At 39.0% G+C, this 18675-nt stretch overlaps 1 protein-coding gene across 4 annotated transcripts in view; it reads left to right on the top strand.

Annotated features, from left to right (window-relative positions):
- Positions 1–18675, top strand: part of TBC1D5 (TBC1 domain family member 5) — a 476007-nt gene that overhangs the window by 376644 nt on the left and 80688 nt on the right. The gene's annotated exons all lie outside the window — the stretch shown is intronic.

Genomic DNA, 18675 nt, shown 5'->3' with positions numbered 1-18675 from the left:
CATAGCCAAGGCCCGTCCCCCAGACTCCTGTTCCCAACCTGGAGGCACTGTCATCTTCCTTCTCCTTGGCCTTGCTCTGCTTGCAGACCCCTAGTGCAGAACTTCCTAACTAGTCCCACACTCACCATTGCCCCCACTTCCTGAGTGGCCACAGGAAAATTAAGACAGACTCTTTCATCTTGTGCAATAAATACAAAACCATGCATTTCAACTCAATTACCCTTCCAAGGATAGTTTACTTCTGGTTTCTCATTTATTCATTGTCTGAATATTGACTTTGAAAATTGGTCTGTTATTAGTTTGAGAAGGCTGGCCCCCCAGGTTCCCATAGTGTTAGACCCAGTGAACTGATTGATAGGGGAGACACATAAAAATAATAATAGTCATTTCTATTCTGTAGTGAAATTGATCTTTGAGTTTCTTCCTTAACCATATGGCTGCAATGGCTGCCACTCATGTGGGTGACAATTAAGACAAAAGTAATAAAACAGAAAATGAGAGTAAAATAGTCAAGATAGCCAGTTCAAAGGATTAAGAGAGAAACAGAGGGAAAAAGAAGCAAAGGGAAAAAGAAAGAAAATATGTGTGTGTACATGTATATGTACATATAGTCTCTTTTTTATTTATACAAGGACTGTCCAGAAAATACCCAGCCATGTAGTATGAAAAATTAGTGACATTTATTGAAGAAGATACAAGAACAATTGTACATAGGGCAGTGACATCTTGATCCCCTTCAGAGTAGGCACCTTGGGATGTCACACAGTTCTCCCAGTTGCCATCAGCTGCCATGTTATATTTTCCTGAATCTCATTGACTGTGGCCTGAAATCTCTTCTCTTTCAAAGGTGATTTTAGTTTGGAGAAAAGCCAGAAGCTGCAGGGTACCAAATCTGGGGTGCAAGGGTGGCTAAGTCACCTGAGTAATTTGATGTTTCACCAAAAAAACTCTGCATGAGACATGATGCATGAGCAGGTGCATTGTGGTGATAAAGCTGTCAATCAGCAGTTTCCAATAGCTACAGCCTTCTGAATCATCCAAAGTCTCCACAGAGGAATGTTCAAGCTTAATGCAAAATTTGATGCAGATTCGTCGCTCTACTCACTCAGTCATTTTGAATGCAATGGCCACACAGTACACATACTCAATGGCATCTACTGCCTCCACTGACTAGTGCAGTGAAGCCATCATTGTTCACACATGGACATTCCAGTCCACTCTCCTATTGATATTGCACAAACCATTCTCATATTAACAATGATTGGACTTTTTCAGGACAGACCTCATATGTAAAGGACTCTTACAACTCAATAATAAAATGACAAATTACTCAATTAAAAATAGGCAAAAGATCCAAAGAGATATTTCTCCAAAAAACATGTACAAATAGTCCATACGCACATGAAAAGATATTCAAAATAATTAGCAAAGAAATTTAGAACACAGTAAGATACCATTTCATATCAATTAGAATGGCTATCATTAAAAATGGCAGATATAACAAGTATTGGCAAAAATGTGGAGAAGTCTGAGTCCTCCTATCTTGCTGGTGGGAATGAAAAATGGTGCAACCACTTTGTAGAACAGTTTGACAGTTCCTCAGAATGTGGAAGTGAAGTTACCCTATGACCAAGTAATCCCACTGCTAGGTATATATCCAGGAGAAATAAAAACAAAAACTTGCACAGGAAATGTTCACAAAAGCATTATTCATAATAACCATAGTGGGGACCACTCAAATGTTTACAAACTGAAGAATGGGTAAACCAAATGTCGTATAGCCACAATGGAATATTATCTGGTGGTAAAAATGAGTGAAGTATTGATATATGGGTAAACCTCAAAAACATTTAAGTTAATTAAAGAAGCCAATCACAAAAAAAAAATAAAAAACAAACACCCTCCCCAGATTTGTATGATCCAGTTTACACAAAATATGCATAAAAGGCAGAAAAGACAAATGTATACATAGAGAAATTTATTTAGTGGTTGCCTGGGCAAGGGTGGGGGGAGTGTTAGGTGAGGGGAAGAAAATGGGGAAGGACTTCTAATGGGCACCAGGGTTCTTTGGGGAAAGGTGAACATATTCTAAATTTAGATTTTGTTGGTAGTAGTACATCTCTATACTAAAAACCATTGAATAGCCTGCTTTAAATGAGTGTATTCTTATTGTATGTATTATAAATTAAATCTTAAGCTATTAAAAACAAGAAATATAATACATGCTAGCAGATACACGCACGCACACACACACACAACCGTTTTGTCGGGGAGGAGGAAAGGGCTGATGCAGAAGAGAGACTGGGTAAAGACTATTGTTTCTTTTTGTTTTGTACATTTTGCACTGTTGTGATTTCCTTACCATGTGCCTTATTATTCCACTCCTGCTGTACCAACAGTGGGAGTTATTTTCACACCGACTTATGGGCAGGGATGATTTCTGACTTCCTCTATGTACTTTTATGTACTAAATCAAACATAAAACCTAACTTACAAGATACTCAACGTGCAAGATAATGCTACTTAACATACAGAATAAAAAGTATTTTATATCCTCCTCAGCTTAGTTTTTCTATTCGTTGTATCACATAATGGCCATAAACAGGCATGTAAAATATTTCACAATTCTAGTTAAAATACTTACATTTTCACCAAAAGTCTGTCATACAGTGTCGTGCTTATTACTTTGTTTAGTCAGCCTTTTCGACCTTTTATAGAATTGGCTCTTTTGACACAGGCCTGTGACAGTCTGGGAGCTCAGGTGCCACACGGCTGACCCCAGGTCACCTGGGAGCCTTAAATGGCACCAGCTGCAGGGTTTCACTACAAACTCACGTGTGCGCGCACACACATCCCCCACAAAGGGAATCTCTCAGATCTGGTGGCACCTCTTTGTGACCTTCTAAATGCACCCTCGAATTCAACCCTTCTTGTCCAATACTTCTATATTTACTTCTCCACTGTCACTTCTCTGCATAAAACCTCCTAAATGTGCATTCCTGTTACCACGTTTCAGAATGCCTCTTAAGAGTCCTAGATGCAGGACGTGAAAAATCGGGGCTGAGGTGGTTCTGTCATTCTGCCTCCTTGAGGATTCCTGTGTCAAGGTCATACATGTCCATGACCCTCGCTATAGTTCAGACTTGTCTTACTTTTTGCCTTGACTATTACAGGTCTCTAATTTGTCCCCCTCTGATACACACATATAATGCCACTGAAGACACCTTCCAAAAATGTAGGCATGATTTTTTTTTTCTGAATCAGGTCTCAATTGCTAGTAAAGTGAAATTCCAGTTTCTTAGTGTGACATTCAAGGACCTTCATGATCTCGGCCCCAGTGGACCCAACATTTCACTCACAACCATCTATGGACGTATCTACAGACTTTATTTTAGGAAAGCTGTCCCCTCGGGTTAGACCTGTCTGCTTACTATTCTCTGCTTACCGAATGAAATGCTTCTCATTCTTAGTTCAAATTCTACCTCCTACGTGAAGTTCTTTATGAATTTCTAGTTCCTCTACTACCTCCATTCTGACAGCAGGCTAATTTCAACTAAATTTTGCATTTATTCCACGTTGTCTTGCATTGTGGTCAGTTGCATACCTGTCTGTCTTCCACACAGAGCGTGAGTTTACTGAGGGCGGAGCCCCATCTGGATCAGTGAATCCTCTCTGTCTCTAGCAAGTTGGGCACATGGTCCGTGCTCAATGATTGTCTGTGAACCAGGTAAACCGATGAACTTGCCAGAATCTGGCTTTAAAAAATACAGCTGCAGAGAAGTAGGGTGAAAAATCATTTGATACGCAGGTATGCATTGCAAATGGAAGGCTCACAGAGAAGGCGTTTTTTAAGTGCCCACACATGTCCCTTCCTCGGTATGAGATGGGTCTAAGCCAGACATGCTACCATTATGCCCATTTCAGAAAGAAGCTTCAAAAAGGCTAACTGGCAACAAGTGTGATCTCGTGTCGCTCTCAAAGCTTTTCTGAGTGAACAGAATCCGAACTCCTACATCCAACCGTGTAGCATCATGGTCACAATTCAGGAAACAGAAAGGGAAAGAAGTGTAGTGAATAGTGACAAAAAGCAGCCCGTTCTAGCAAGAAAATCATAAGCAGAGTGCACAGGGCTGGCCATGACTCTCTGAGCACCTGTGTCTGATGGCTTTTCCCACAAAGCAGCAGCTGGAGAAGTGGATGTGGATGGAACCCTGCCTTAGAAAGTCAAACACGGGCAATATAATTGACATGTCTTGATTGAGTTGAACTCCTTGTAGACAGTAGGTTGTCTGAACTTATTTTGGTTTGTTTTCGTGGTGTGATACTGTATTTGTCTGGACCTTCATAGGAGTTTTCCTAGGAAATTGTAAGAATCTGAGTGTCATTTTAAAACCAGTCAGTGCTATGGAAGCCGGGTGGGAAGGGCAATGCAAGCAGGAGGAGAACTGAGTTGTGGTGGAGATAATATGGAAGAAATATCCTTCTAGTTCCCTCCCTCCCTTCCAGCCATGAATCCTTCCATCCAAGCATCCCCTGTGTGTCAGGCACTGTGCTAGGTACAGTGGTACCGTGTTGACACACAGTCGTTACCCTACCCCAAAGCAGTTATACTAAAGGATGAGACGAGCAAGTAATTAACATCAATGTCCCACTGTGTCTGAGCTGAATGCTTAGAAAAGGTTACTGGTGCTACGAAAGTACATAATAGGGTCCTTTTATTTCATCAAGGAGATCAGGGAGGACTTCCCAGAGGAAGTGACAAGGGAAGGGCAATTTGAAGGAAGAGTAGTTTTTAACTATGTTTGTGTTGTGGGGAGAAGGTTATGAAGAGAATGTAGTAAGGAAAGAATGAACTTACATTGGTTTTGTCATCCTTAGAGTTCTCATTAGCGTAGAGTGTGATTTCTTTTTTCTAAACTATACTATTTAGCATCAGTGATGTCTAAAACCTTCAAACTTTATATATACAATTACATAAAAAGCAATAGACAGTCTTTTTAAATCGACAAGTAATAATACACTGTATTATTAAATTATTTAGTAAGGTTTTCTATATAAACGAAAACTGAAAATTAAGAGGTTTAAGAACCATCTCCGTTATTCACAAGGCATCGGTTGAGCACTAAAAGGAAAAGACCCACAGCTCAAACATGCCACAGATGGGGTCAAGCCCACTGAATCTTGCTTCTTTCTCTTGGAGAATGGACATACAGCGTCAGCCGTCACGTAGTGGGTACTGGACCATGCTAGCTGGGCCTTACAAACACTTTCATATTTGCGGAATTTTCACAACAAACTCATCACCATTTTACAGGTAAAGAAATGGGTTTGGAATAGTTAATAGTTTGGCCAAAGTCACAAAGATGGTAAGGGTACAGCCAAAAATGGAATTTATTTCTTCAAACCTCTACTGGCTACACGTAATAGTGGCTGCTTTCATTTACACAAGGGTTCACCGAAGAATGAAAAAAAGTGTTTATTAATTCTTAGTTTCCTTTGTGGGCTAGATAATCTTAGTTTTAGATATACAGCCCTGATAATTTTTTGTTTTATCTGTTTCTTGTAAATAATTAGCTTATATATCTTCAAATAATATTTCATAATTTTCCATATCAAAATTAAGAATGAAAAATTGGACAGATCACTTTAGTAAGGACCTGGTTGGGAAATGCTGTGTTATCTATATATTTGAAAATAATTTTCCCTTTGCTATCAACGGCACTAAGTTGCTAATTTATTTTCAAACTTAGATTTCACACTGTCTCCACTTTTCTCTCTCTCTCTCTGTCTCTAAAGATTTATCTCTAGAGAGAGGGGAAGGGAGGGAGAAAGAAAAGGAGAAAATCACCCATGTGTGAGAGATAGATTGATCAGTTGCCTCTCCCAGGCACTCCTCCAGCCGGGGATCAGGCCCACCACCCAGGCACGTGCCCTGGCTGGAATCAAACCAGTAACCCTTCATTTTCTCAGACAATGTTCAACCAACTGAGCCATGTCGGTCAGGGCTTCTTCATTTTCTTTATTTCTCAACCATTGGCAATCTTTTTGGTTGTCTTTTGTTTACTTTTTTCATGTCACCCTTTCAGTCTGAAAGGACACTTTTATTTCCTCTTCAGTGAGCAACCTAAATATGTCAGCAACTTTCAGCAGGGTTATTTGTTTATACTTTATTTCAGTTGACCTCTCGACAACATACGTGTCACTAACCACTTCCATGTTCTTGGGATTATCTATCCCCTATCTTTAGGCCGCTGGTTTTCCCGAGTTCTGAGTCCTCTCTGTGTGCACGCTCCTATTGCACCTGTTCTGTCCTGTGGTTCCCTTTCCAGCTCTCTTCTCCTCTCCCCATCACACGTTCCTGGAGATCACTTGCATTCCCTCAACTACAATTAATATCCATATTCCAAGATTTCTACGCCTATATCTGTGACTCCGATCTCTCCACTGAGCTCTACACACACACCCCCAATTGCCTTCTGGACATCGCCACCTGGATAGCCCCCAGCCTACTCAGAGTCCACTCACTATCCAAACTCCTTATGTTTAGCTGCTTTTACAGACTTGCTCATCTACCCATTTTCCCAGCAACTCAGTCAGTAAGCAGATAGTTGGGAAATGCAATTAATTGTATCATTTGTTGATAGGATCCCAAATGGTACTCAAAATTATCCTCTTATGTTTTCTGTTTTCGAGAAGCTCATAATTAAATCTTATTTTTAAAAAAGAGAAAGAAGGAAATGAGGAAAGAAAAGAGTAAAACAGATGCTCATACTATCTATATTTCATTGTTTTCTTTTCTATACCAAAAGGAACAGTTGGTAGAAAATCAGTGACAGTCATTTTAATAAGAATATTCAAACATGCACATGTTAAATCCTCCAGTGAAAACCTTTAGGGCACCAAACTGTATTACATCTCTGATACTAAAATCTCTTCTCACTTGCTTAATCAGAGGTCAATTTCTTTTGAATGAATAAGTCCTAAATATATTGTGAAATTTTAGTTTTTGTTAAGTGCTATTTCAAGTATTTTTCTTCTGTGTAGTTGGTTAGTGTCTAGAACTCAAATGCAAGGAAATTGAAATACGAGAGCTTAAATGAGGTGCCATCAATTAAGTACATTGAGTAGCTGACCTCAAATTAATCGCCGTCATTCTCGTCAGCAGGTCCTCTCGTAAGTGGAACATGTATACAGATGCATTCAGGTAGGACTGTTATGAGAAAGTCAGGTGGGATTTCTCCAGGTACTGGCTGGAAAGATGAGGGTACAGGGTTTATCTCTTTCCTGGGTTACTGAAAAAACAACTTCAACCATTCCTGTCGATTTTCTGCCTTCTTCCAACTTTCCTACTTGGTGCTGTTCCTCTAAGCCACCCCAAACCATGTAAGCACCATACACTGTTTACTTTAAGTGGGATCATTTGGAATACTCTCCATTTAATTGCCGTTGTTACAGAAAGAGAGAAGTGGCACGTAAGGCACTCGTACTGCAAGAAGAGGCCAGAAAGAATCAAATCTCTAACAACCCCAACTTACAATGTGATGGTGGTCAGATGCAGGGCTGACAATTCTGTGAAACATCTTACAGCTCTCCACTGCATCAATTCATGTCTCTCCAACACGTTTTCAGTAAACACTGTAGAGGATACACTGGAAGGAGCTGTCAGAAAGCTAAGAAAGGCACTGTGTGGAGAGAAACCTGAAGCCAAACTCTTGATTTACTGAAGCAATCATGCAGTAACAAGATGTTAAAGCATCTGTATCCCTAAAACAGTGTGTGGCCGGAAAATTATTTCCAATTTTCCTTTTCAGAGATAAAGTTTGTTCATGGTTGGGGGTAATTCTGAGGTACACCCAAGCGCTGTGGGGGAGTCAAACTGTAAAATTTATACAAAGCGTCCCTGAGCAGAGGTCTGCAACACCTTCCTCAAAACACCAGGTGGATCTGACTACTCATATTCCGAATACAAGAATCTTAACCTGATGTATGATTTGCAGATACTTTATCTCATCTGTAGATCATCTTTTCATTTTCTTAATGGTGCCCTTTGAAGCACAAAATGTTTTTAATTTCTATGAAGCCTAACTAATCAATCTTTATCACTCGTACTTTTGCTGTCATGTCTCAGAAATCATTGCTAACTCAAGATTTACTTCTCTGTTTTCTTCTAACAGCTTGATAGTTTTAGCTCTTACATTTAGGGTTGGGATCCACTTTGATTTACTGCATTGTGTGGTGTGAGGTAAGGGTCCAAAGTCATTCTTCTGCATGTGGAAATCCAATTGTGTTTATTGAAAAGCCTCTTCTTCCCCCCTATTGAATTTTTCTGTCCCTTTGTCAAAAATTAATTAACCATATATGTGATAGTTTATTTCTAGACTCTTAGTTTTATGTCATTGATCAGTGTGTCCATCCTTCATTCTGGCACCGCATTGTAATGATCGCTGTAGCTTTGTACTAAGTTATGAAATAGAATTATTGATCTCTGAATTTGGTTTATCTTTTTCAAGATAATTGTGGCTCTTCTGAGTCACTTACATGCCCATATGAATTTTAAGATCATCTGGTCAATATTCTGCAAAATATTTTCTAAGTTACATATTTTTTCTTTGCTGAATCTCTTCACCCTTTTGAAAGAAAGGAAGATAAAGAGAAGCGAGTGGGGGAGAGAGGGATTGAGAGAGAGAGAAGGAGAGAGACTCATGGACACAGAGGAGAGAATGGTGGTTGTCAGCGGGAAGGGGGACTGGCAGGAGGTAGAAGAGGGTAAAGGGGGAGAGTGAGTGGGGATGGAAGGTGACTTAACTTGGGGTGGTAAACACACAGTACTATATACAGGTGATGAACTGTAGAATTGGATACCTGAAACCTATATAATTGTCTTAACCCATGTCACCCCAATCAGTTCAACCAGAAACACATTTGTGAGTTGTGTGAATTATTGATTTAAAAAAATAAAATAAAAATTGAAAAATATTTACATAAAGAGAATGAATAACTTTGTATGCTGTTTTGTAAATTACCTTTTACCCCTTTCACTTACTGCTGTCTCTCTCGAGGGTGTTTTAAACACAGTGTACACCAGGAAATAAGTGCTTTGTACCCCCACACAGAGTAACTACTGCAAAGTAATGGCCTCCAGCGATTCCTCTTAACGTAGTTGGGGTGATTACTTAACACCTTCTTATTCTTCTTTCTGAATCACTACATAGATGCAGCCCTTTTTCTTCTCACTGCTTCAGAGTTCCAACCTGGGGGATCTTGGACCCTAACTGATTTGATTCTTAAAAAAAAAAAAAAAGACCTCCTAGAGTTATTTTCTTGAAGGAAGGGTCTGGCTGCAAACTAAGAAAATTCAGATACTTACAAAACAAAGTGGTGAGTGAACAGCCATGCTTAGGGGAGTGTCCCTCTACAAATCTGGGTGCCATTAGCTGTCCCACAGCAACAGAAACCCTCTCGGAGACGTTGCGCAGGAGGGTGCGCTCTCCAGAAGTAGACAGCTTGCCTCACTGTAACCACGCTTTTCCCCACCATCCTCATCTCCCACCTAGCCACACTGCCCATTCAGTCATGCAGATGAGGCACGAGGTGCTAAGCCAGAGCCTTTACGAAATACTTCTGCATCAGTATGTAAAGGAATCCAGTGCCTGAGAGGTTAAAGCCTGGCACAGTCCCCACTGTGCCCCCCTCTCGGGGCGTTCCCTCCTGGCTCCTGGCTCCCCCTCTGTCCTTATTGGTAGCTGTCTGTGCCATAGCAGTTATTTTATATTTTGACTATTATCCCTGTATACGTTTATACAGCAAAAGGGTTAACAAACTAGTACAGTGGGACCCATAAAACTCTACCTTCCCAAGAAGAAAGCTATTATCCAAAACTTCCAGGCTTCTGAGAAAAGGCTGCATCTATGGATGGAATTTGTGAGGGCGGGGAGGGGAGAGTGGAGGGCAGGGGTCTAAGAACTTGGGTGGGAAAGATTTACATCTTTATTTTTACTAAGCCCTTCCTAAAATTTATTGTTTATATCAAATATGGATGAAGGCAACAAACTGCAATATTATCAGCGGCACCTACAACATCTTCACTAATAGCAATCACAGATATTTTATATCACGTTAGAGTTGATGAAGATATCTTGAAATACCATTTTTACACTCATCAGTACTTCTAAATTGTAGTAATGATCAGATCAGCCACTATAGCTTGTTTAATATGTTAATATAAAAGCACATATCACTATGTTACAGATTTGTTCAATATTTTGATCACTGTATTTCAGTGTAATTGGTTTCCTTTATAATCCTATGTCTTTTATTTTACGCATTTAAACACTTTGTTCTGAAAAGGAGGCCAGAGTCTTCACAGGAAGCAGGGTAGTCCACGGCACAAAGAAGGTTAAGAACAGCGCTGCTGCGTATTGTGTGAGCAGCACACAATGCAGGTTCCAGTTGCGAACACTAGATATTTCAAGGGGGCTTTGGTTTTAAGGCTGAGCTACATCAGGTTAGTTTAAAAAGAAAACATCTGCAATACCACCTACTCTTTAGAGAACGTAACACCTGATACCAGGTTCTTTTTTATAGTAGCACATGCAATCTAGATTTTAAAAAATCAGGAAAGCCACGAGGCTGTCTGTGTGGTCTCTTCTCCGTGGTCCCTGTGGTCTAACTCGACACCCTTTCCTACGTAGCGATTGGCCCCACTCAGAAAAACGTAGCTCCGATCTGTGTGTTACTCATATTTGTTTTCTCATTACTTTCTTCACATAGATATTTCAAAGTTCAGTACTGGTACAGCATTGTTTTACTAGAAAGCGTCACAAAAAACACAGTGAAAGTGTATGACCTTAGTAAGAGTAGGTTTATATAATGAATGAATTTTTAATTCCAAGATACTTTATCATTGAAATTACTCCCAAACTTACACGCGACGCGTGGCTGTGCAAGGCCTCCTTTTACCAGGCCTCAGCGCGCAGGAGCGTGGTCTGTGTGCCGCAGAGACTACAGAATCAAGTAACGAACAGGAAGAAGATAGGGAAAAGGATGGGGGCAAAATGTGTCAACCCAGGGGGGTGGGGCCCGTGGGGTCACATAGACCTATTCTTGGTAATTCAAATAGACTAAATCCATTTTTAATTGCTTCTATTTTTATGATAATTTGTTTAAACATATTTTCCTTTTTTTAAAGGGATTCCAATTTTTCCTGAGTATATTGAGTAATATAGGAAGATGTTCTATTTTTTTTTTAAGATTTTATTTATCCTTAGAGCGGAAGGGAAGGAGAGAAGGAGAGAAACATCAATGTATGGTTGCCTCTCATGAGTCCCCTGATGAGAACTGGCCTGCAACCCAGGCATGTGCCCTGACTGGGAATCGAACCGCGATCGTGTGGTTCACAGGCCCGTGCTCAATCCACTGAGCTACACCATCCAGGGCCATTTAAACATATTTTTCAACATTTCTAAATATAAAAATTTACAGTGATAATTTTTATATCAAAGATTATAGTTTCTCAAGTCTGTTTCCCAAACTGGAATATTAAGGAACAGTTTTTGAGATCAATTCTTTTCTTTTTTCCTTTATGTCATTGGAGGTTGGGAACCACTAATAGGAAAAGGCAAATGGATTTCCAGATTTCTGTAAACCATGGAACGAAGGCTTTTCCTTCCCCGTTCTGCTTACATTCAAGGAAGGGAAAAGGTGGGAAGTTGAGTAACCAGCTATCAAAAGGAGTATTTTGAGGACCAGCACTAGTAACAAAGAATATGCATAGGCCTAAATTACTTTCCATATCTATAATCTGTAGATACTAAGAAGCATGTTAATCTGGCAACTTCCTGCACACTAAGTTCAAAAATATAAATACATTAGAAAAGGAAAAAACACTTCTCTTTTGGTGTCTATATTGTGTGAAGATATAGTCGAGCATAACGCACAGGTGGTTTAAAGTGCCTCTGTGCCATCTGAGATCTCGGCTTGCCAGGGTAGAGATGGGGATGTCACTGTAGGGAATTGGGCCCATTCCGTATGTGAAATGAGGCTGGCATGGGCTCAGAGGTTTTGTCTGTGTCTTTACCCAATTAACAATTCTTTGCTTGGTTTTTAAAATTTTTTTCGACCTTGTAAATTTTCTTCTTTTCTTTTTTTAGTTTTTATATGTAGATGCAAAAATTGGATAATTTAATCTTTTCTGTCAATTGCTATATACTTCCTGTCAAAATAGGAGTTACAGCTGTATAAACCAGAGGTCACTTTAAACCTGGTACTGAAATACGATTTTAATTTACTGTTTTGTTACTGCACAGAGATTTATTTTTTATGAAGATCTTTGTTCACTGGATGAATGCTTTGTATCCACATTTTGGATTTGGTCGTATTGTAAAAAATCAAACCAGGTTTTCCTTTTCCAAATCTGATGTTTTGTGAGTTTCTTTTTAATGATGAGTATTTGACATTTAATTTATAGCATGGGTTGTTTAGGAAGGCATGACTCAATATACTATTATACATAAGTATGTAGAGTACATGAGTGTTGTCTCAATAAGTAATATAAAAAGAAGATCAACTCAGATAAATGAAGAAAGAAATAAAATACAAGTCTAGGTTTGATAGCAATATCCACATAACACCAGTTATTTTGTGTATTTTTTAACTGAGAGTGTTGTGAGCATTTAGGATTCCAACCTCTGCCTTTTTGATCCGAGGTGGTCCTGTATCTGATTTTAATGAAGGGGGCAGTCTGTGGCAATAAGAAGCAGAAATGGTGAGACCTTTGTGGACCCTCTAGCAATCAGTGAATATCAGATCACAAATTTCCCCAGCTTTAATTACAGGCAAAAGAAAAAGACAAAATTAGCATTTTAATATAGAAATATCTTAGGCTTTAGGAGAATTATGATAAATCTATGTTGCCTAGTGAACCAAAGAGGGGATATTACAACAAACTGTCTCCTTAGGAATATTTGTTTAAATAAAAGCAACAATACTTCATCCTTATCTTTTTTGGATAATTATCGCTATTTCAGGCTGTTCTTTGTTCCAAGTTTAAAATACCTTTAGTTGTTGTTGTTGTTGTTGTTTTAAGTAATTGGCAGTGTTTGTTTCCTATAAAACTGTAAGAAGGGGAAATTCTGTTAGCTTGGCACTAACAAGGTAATTATTTTAGGGAGAGTTTGCTCTGCAGCACCAGTAAGCTGGCGCCGCGGCATCCCTGCACTTGGATGCATTTAGGTTATCTCGTTCCCGTTACAGCGCATTAAACTAACTCCTCTTCCGTGGCGGAGGTTTGCCCACCTGTCTCCCCTAAAACACCTGCAACATATGTTTGCATAACCCTGTAATGCTTTGCCTTTGGGGTCCTGAGAAATTCCCCCAGAGCTTTTTGCTTATAACAGCTGAGCAATTCGTTTTTCTAATGACGGTTGCTTTTCCCCCAGCATTGAGGCAATAACATATTCACTAAAATAAGAATCTCATTTTTCATCAAAGAGAAACATTCGACATGTTTTCACAGTGCTGCTCTTCCTTCAGAGCCTTCCTTTTTCCCCTCTTCTAGTCCAGCCTGCTAAAAATGAAGGGTTGGTAGCAAAGTATTAGGGGAAAGAAAACTAAGTAATTCTTTATTTGTCAAATATGTTATTTTCTTCATTCCAAACATGCATGGTATCGTAAATCTAAATCAACCTTGGCTATTAAACAAGCGCTATAGGAACTGTATCAGCTTAATTTAATGTAAAAATCGTGACCAGTAAACTACAAAAATGATAATAATTTAGACATATTGCAGGAAATCACTTTAATTATTGTAATCACAAGCTGGCAAACCTGCATGAATGGTACAGTATGGTTTTACAATTTCTTCAAAAGTCATAAATGTATATACGCTTCAGAAAGAAGACAGCCTTTCTTTCCACATAGGAGATCTAGTGTGTGTAATATGTATTTTCCTAAATACATGTTTTTGCTTCTTAAAAATGAATCCTTTAGAAGAATGTCCCCTAAATTTAAATATGATCGTTGGAAGTATGAAACATCACTTTCTCTTCCTGTTTGTTATCATGGATTTTAAATGATGAAGCTATGAAATCTGCTCTCAAATTAAAAGTCTGTTTGTGGGTGCCCAGGGCCATCAGATGGCAATCTTAGCTGCCATCACACGGCGTTTTTATCCTGTGCCCAGCACTGTGCTGGACCCTCAATGTCCATTGTCTCATCTAATCCTCACTGCAGTTTTGCATACAAGGAAACTAAAGCTGGGAATGGAGCTGACTCCTCACTGTGGCTCATCAGTGAGTAGTGGGAGCAGGAGGTTCACCGTCCTGCCTTCCCCACTAGGCGTCCTGGCCCTTTAAAGCAGATGAGTTGTTATGTTTATCCTGGTCTCTTTGTTTTTATCATATAATTTGAACTCCTCCTTATCTCCTTCTGGTACATTCATAAATTAGAACAGGGATCACTGGATCTGCTTTTCTTTGGCTCTTTTCAGTTCTGTGTTTATAAACAGCCCTCCGAAAGGCACTGTGCTGTTCAAAACAGGATAAGTACTTTAGTATCTTTTATTCTGGAGTTTCCGTGTAACCACTCAAAAGGAGGTAATCATCTGTAAGTGAGGGTTAGGGGTTAGGGGATCAATCTAATCAATTTAGAAAGTACTGTTTACAATGACCTTTGTTGGATAAGTTTGATTTCACCAGGCTCCAAACAAGGAAACTTGTCGCACGCCATATTCTGGTTAATTGTACTTCTTGTAGCATCTTGTAGTTAGTTGTAGCTAGTGTGGATGAGCGACTAACTTTGTATACTACTGCAGCGAACTGAGCCTGCACCTAAAATACCGTGGGACCACGGGGTGAGGGTGGCAAAGGGGAGAGGGTTATGGGCTGGTCTGTAGACTTCCAGTGAGACAGAGCTGAGAGGACTTGTCCACCGTCCGAGGTCGAACTCAGTAAGGGGCGGGGTGTTTGTTTCACCTGAAATTACAGTAAGGAACAAGCTTACTCTCATAACGTGGACCGAGAAGTGAAGAACGTGAACTATAACAGCAAGATTAGATAGATGCCAACTCGTTTTATCCCTTCTGTAGATTGTTGGTATGGAGTACTGTTTGCAAATTGATTTTGTGATGATGCCAAATTTACAAAAGTGTTTTGGAAATTCAGAAGTACAGCATAGGTCTGATTTGGTTTGGTTTTTCCGTATAGTTCCCTCTGAGTCACTTGTTTCTACCACTGTCTATTCTGCTTCTGTAAATCATTTTGTCCACGGAGCTTTAAATTGCTTCCCCAAAACTTGCCTGTCTGTGCCAAGGGTGGACATTTCAGCATTCTTCTTATACTACCATGAAAAAGGGTGAATATGAAGCTTTAAGAAGAGCTCCCCCAGTTTGTTAACAAAGAAGAATTGAATGGTACTTGGGAAGTTAACAATCTTGTAGACTTATTTCAAGGCCATCTGGGTGGTCTAGGAAAGGAATGGTCAACCAAGGTAGACTGGGTCTGTGATTTCAGTATCTTCACGTCGAGTGACACAGACTCCCCAGGTCATGGAACATAATTGGTATCCCTCTGCACACAGACCAATGTGAGTTAAGATATGATTACCATTTTGCTATCTTCCTATCAAAGAAAAACACCACCACCCCCAAAAAAGCTTTTTTTAATGGGCATTGGATTGGAAAAACTTATAACAGTTGGAATCATGACTGTGTGACAATGGGTTTAAATTAAGTACTGATTGTTCCAATCTAAGCAAAGACATAACATTAAAGTTGTAGACATCACATGCTCTGCCCAAGGAGAAATTACAGCTGTTATGTAGCCTGGTCTTTCTTACATACAAAGCTTCAACTATGCAAAATTCTAGTGGCCTCTCTATGTTAGAGGGAATTCCAGGTCTTTAAACATTAAAAATTGGAACTGTTATACTTCTACAGAATTTTGTTTGGAATCCTGGCTGGTGTGGCTCAGTTGGCTGGAGAGTCATCCTATACATGGAAAGGTTGCAAGTTTGATTCCTGGTCAGGGCACATGGCTAAGTTGCAGGGTCAGTCCCTGGTCCGGAGTGTATGAGAGGCACCCAGTTTATGTTTCTCTCCCTCTCTCCTTCCTTCCCTTCTCCCCTCTCTAAAATCAAAAAGCATGTCTTCAGTGATTATAAAAACAATTAAAATTTTATTTGAAAAATATTATTTTAAGTAATAAAACCAAGTTTCTCTTTACTTTTAAAATGTTCCAGGTGCATAAAGTTTTAGAAGTCTGCTCATTTAATCTCATTCCCCAAAGGTACCACTTTTATTTTGGTACATAGTTGTGTAAGAAGATATTGTTCCAAATTTTCTTGACTTTTTAAGACCTTAATTTAGAAGAGATACAACCAATTTAATTAAAAGAGAAGAATTATGATACATTGAAGAACTGTCAGTCCTGAATGTTAGTATATAAAAGTGTTTGTGCCCTTTTCATTCATGTCTCTCTCTATATATATATATTGATTTTTTTAGCTAGCTACACACTGGTTAACATATATGCCAGATACTTAGTTCTGTGCAGCCCATACAAGCCACAAGCCACATGTAGCAACTGAGCATTTAAAGGGCAACTGGCCCCAAATGAAATGTGCTATAGGTTTAAAATATACACTGGATTTCAAAGGCTTTTTTTGTACAAAAGAAAGAATGTGAAATATCAAGTCAATAATTTTTATATTGATTACATGTTAAAATGACAATATTTTTATTATACTGAAGTAACTAAATATACTGTTACATTTAATTTCACTGTTTTTTTCTTTTTGTAACGTGGTTACTAGGAAAAATTTAAAGTACAAATGAAGCTTTCGTTCCTGACACACCCTGTGTTTCCTCTGGACAGTGAGTGCTAGCCCAGGCCATCCGCGTGTGTGCACTGCCCAGGCCATCCGTGTGCCTGCACTGCCCAGGCCATCCGCGTGTCTGCACTGCTAATGTTCCAGTCGCAGGATCGTCCTCGCAGACAGGAAACCCTGCTGAATAGCTTTTAACTAGAACCTCTGATTTTATTTTCTCACATTTCAAATGCTGGTTTTCAACATTCTCTTTTCATTCTTTTTTTTTAAGTCCCAGCATAGTGGTACTTTAAACTGCATCTTCCTTTGATACTAGTAAGTCTCCCAGGAATTTAAATAGGCCTCAGTGAAAGCAATACTTGAGCCTCATTCATATGTTCAAGTTAGATCATTATTCCTAATAATGGCTTTAAGTGCTTAGATAGATCAGCACTTCCATCTTGAATTGCTTGTCATTTCTTTATAAAGATGTTTCACAAAATTGCTTGGAACTGTCCCCTCTTTCATTGTTTTCTAGCAAAAGGTAACGTAATCCTTTATTAGTTTGTTGGAAGTCAGAGGACAAAAGTCCTTTGTATTAACAAAAACAAAATGTATTTCCAGGTACTGAGAATAAAGGACAAAATTAGTCCTGAGGGATGGTCCTGGGGAGTTAATTTTTTTAAATAAACCACGACGCACTGACAATCTGCCAGTGGCTGTAACCTCTGTTTGATTTTCCCACTGAACTGAGTCCAGGTTGTCATCAGCTACCACAGGGAAACCGATCTAATTCCTCGAGAGAGAAAAGTTGCACTGTTAGACTTAATAGTATGGTAGTCATGGAAGCATCAGTTATCTTCATCAAGGCAATTCAGATTTGATTATTTTAAAACTGTGTGTTGAATACCAAACCAGTGGAGTAGTAGCGGGAGCTAAATCAAGGGATTGTCATTTTTGTTGGATGATTAGGGCTGACTTGGAAGAGATATGAAAGGGTTGAGCTGTGTAAATATCCTCTTTCAGCAGGAAAAGAAAAGGTCCATCACGGCCATTAAGATGCAGCTTGTTAGCTTGATGAATTTCCAACTATTTAACCTTAGCAATTATATACCCCCGCCTGCATGCAAGTGTATCAGTGCCTTAGGTCTATGTCTCCAAGGACTGATACGAAAACATATTGGTGATTTTCCGTTAAGATAAAATGCAGCCTTTCTTATGTGTAGATGGGTCTTTTAAAGGACAGGGCATGTCCTGGTTCAAAGTCCTAATTATGTGCTCAGGGGAACATTGGAACACATAAGTTTTTTAAATTTTTAAATAAAAATAGATGTAATTTAACATTTTAGAAATGACGGTATTCATTTGAGTAGTGCATTATTAACATATTACATTTTTATAAACTAGGTTAATTTTTTGGTCTATGAGAAACTTCATACATTTAAATAAATAGACACATTACATTAATAGCATTTTAGACACACCTGACCTATGATTCAAGGACATTTCTGCAGTGTTTATAAATAATTTTAAATATGAGAAAGGACAGTGTGTTGCTCCTTTTATGAAAATGTGTGTTTTGGTCAATTTGCTTTTGTACTGTGCTGATACCCTGCTAATATTTTCACTACTTGGGCACTTATTAAACTAGTATGTAAAAAGAATAGATGACATAGAAATCACTAACTTGAAAAGAGTTGCTGAATTCTTGAAATAATTTACTCATTTCAGGAGAAGAAAGACTCGGTGTGCCATCTAGTGGGCATAGGTAGCATTCTCTGTATCAGAAACAGACAGATTTCTCTTACTCTTCCTCCAAAATGCAGAGTTCTTGACACTTTGTATCTCCTGGTCCATTAGCATAGATGGCGCTCC

Source organism: Sturnira hondurensis, unplaced genomic scaffold (assembly GCF_014824575.4).
Source record: "Sturnira hondurensis isolate 20B ecotype Veracruz unplaced genomic scaffold, ASM1482457v3 Scaffold0013299, whole genome shotgun sequence".
NCBI lineage: Eukaryota > Metazoa > Chordata > Mammalia > Chiroptera > Phyllostomidae > Sturnira > Sturnira hondurensis.
Note: the sequence above shows the minus strand (reverse complement) of the source record. Positions and strands in the feature narration are given on the sequence as shown.